Source organism: Schistocerca piceifrons, chromosome 1 (genome assembly GCF_021461385.2).
Source record: "Schistocerca piceifrons isolate TAMUIC-IGC-003096 chromosome 1, iqSchPice1.1, whole genome shotgun sequence".
Classification (NCBI taxonomy): Eukaryota; Metazoa; Arthropoda; class Insecta; order Orthoptera; family Acrididae; genus Schistocerca; species Schistocerca piceifrons.
Genome location: NC_060138.1, coordinates 703,238,314 through 703,240,287, shown reverse-complemented (window position 1 = coordinate 703,240,287; position 1,974 = coordinate 703,238,314). Strand labels below are relative to the sequence as shown.

Below are 1,974 nucleotides of genomic sequence, written 5' to 3'. Positions count from 1 at the left end.
TTAATAGGTAAATTCTGTGACTGTCAGTATGAAGTGGGGCTTGTTATTACTACGACACTTCGATGAGAGACATGGAATTACGCAAAAAAATATAGTTTTTATTAGAGTAAATATATTTTTTAATCTGTTCACGCTAATAATTCTAGTACTGAAGCTGGGTTACTCGAAGAAATAGCTTAAAAATAGGTATCATTAGAGTTGTTATAGTAGGTTCTCGATCGAATATCTGTTGTTGACATATTTTAGGCGAAAACGATGTTAGTAGTTTGGTTTTCCCAAGCTTTAGCAATTATTTAGACTGGTGTTTTGTTCCTCGTGACGACTGTGACATTCTGCCTCCTGTCTGACCAGCTCCGACATTTCTGATAAAGAGACCTAGGATGAGCATACGAAGTGGCAGCCCTAATTCCCAATTAGTTCCACGTGAGAGCGGACAGACAGGCTGCAACTGCAGACACTAGGCTAGTCAGCAGCGGGAGTGTGGGATCGGAGGTGTGCAGGCTGAGAGGGGCGCAATTTCTCGCCGTAATCGGATCACCGGCGGATGAGTCGGCGGCCGCGGCGTTAGCGGCTGCTGAGCAGGCGCGCCGCGGACCGCACGGTACACACGCCTCGATGAACGAACAAGGCTGGCAACGGCGGCGCGGGAAACTTATTTGCCACTGTGCGCGCCTTCTGCACAGAGGTGCGGAACAGTGGAAGTTTCTTACCCCTGTGGCATCATTAAAGCGTAGATATATCTGCAGTGAATGTCGGTACTTTTCTGTGACTATAACGTGAACAGGATCCAAACACTTAGTTACTTTACCTACGGGTATTTGCCACTTGGCAATGGCCTTGCCGCAGTGGATACACCGGTTCCCGTGAGATCACCGAAGTTAAGCGCTGTCGGGCGTGGCCGGGACCTGGATGGGTGACCATCCAGGCCGCCACGTGCTGTTGCCATTTTTCGGGTGCACTCAGCCTCGTGATGCCAATTGAGGAGCTCAGATCAAAGAAAACCATCATAACGACCGGGAGAGCGGTGTGCTGACCACGCGCACCTCCTATCTGCATCCTCATTGAGGATAACACGGCGGTCGGATGGTCCCGATGGGCCACTTGTGGCCTGAAGACGGAGTGTGTAAAAAAAATGCCAATTAACAATTTCACATGTTCGAGCCTTTTTTCTTTCATATCGCACATCATCCAAGCATGATTTCTGTCGGTCGCTTCCGGAAAGTTTTAATTATGTCCGCGTCTATTCTCAAAGTACAAATTTTTTTGTTTGCGCAGTACCTAGTACAATTTGCACCAACCACGCAAGCCGGCCGGAGCGGCCGAGCGGTTCTAGGCGCTACAGTCTGAAACCGCGCGATCGCTACGGTCGCAGGTTCGAATCCTGCCTCGCGCATGGATGTGTGTGATGTCCTTAGGTTAGTTAGGTTTAAGTAGTTCTAAGTTCTAGGGGAATGATGACCTCAGAAGTTAAGCCCCATAGCGCTCAGAACCATTTGAACCAACCACGCATGGCTTTTGACAAAAGAGTTCAGTGGCAAACTCGGATGGAACACAGGGAACCGTGACCACTGTAATCATAATGAAGAAAGACACCGTTTGGGTCATGTACCAAGTGAACCAGCTGCGTTTTTCCTCTTTCTATACACTGGTGTCCAAAATTAAAGCAAAAATCTGCAATTTCTCCGCCTCGTGTCTAATGCACGGTATAATCATACAAACTGTCGACAGACGCCCGTACAATGGTGACTTGCAAGGAAGGTGGCATTCCGGTCAACGGACAACCAAGCCATCGATGGCGTCTGAGCACCTATCAAATGGGGTAGTGTGTGCCGGGTAGTCCTACATCCACAATCTCTGTGTACAAAATCACAAAGAAGACGCCTACCAGAACCTCTGCGGTGGAGGGCCATAAGGAGAATGGAAGCAGGAGAGTCGCAAACTGATGTGGCCCTTTGGTTTAACGTGAATCGTTCT

General features: G+C 48.6%; 1 pseudogene; it reads left to right on the top strand.

The window, feature by feature from the left end:
• The first annotated feature begins 827 nt into the window (after window positions 1–827).
• Window positions 828–945, top strand: LOC124728919 (annotated as a pseudogene).
• Window positions 946–1,974: the final 1,029 nt, after the last annotated feature.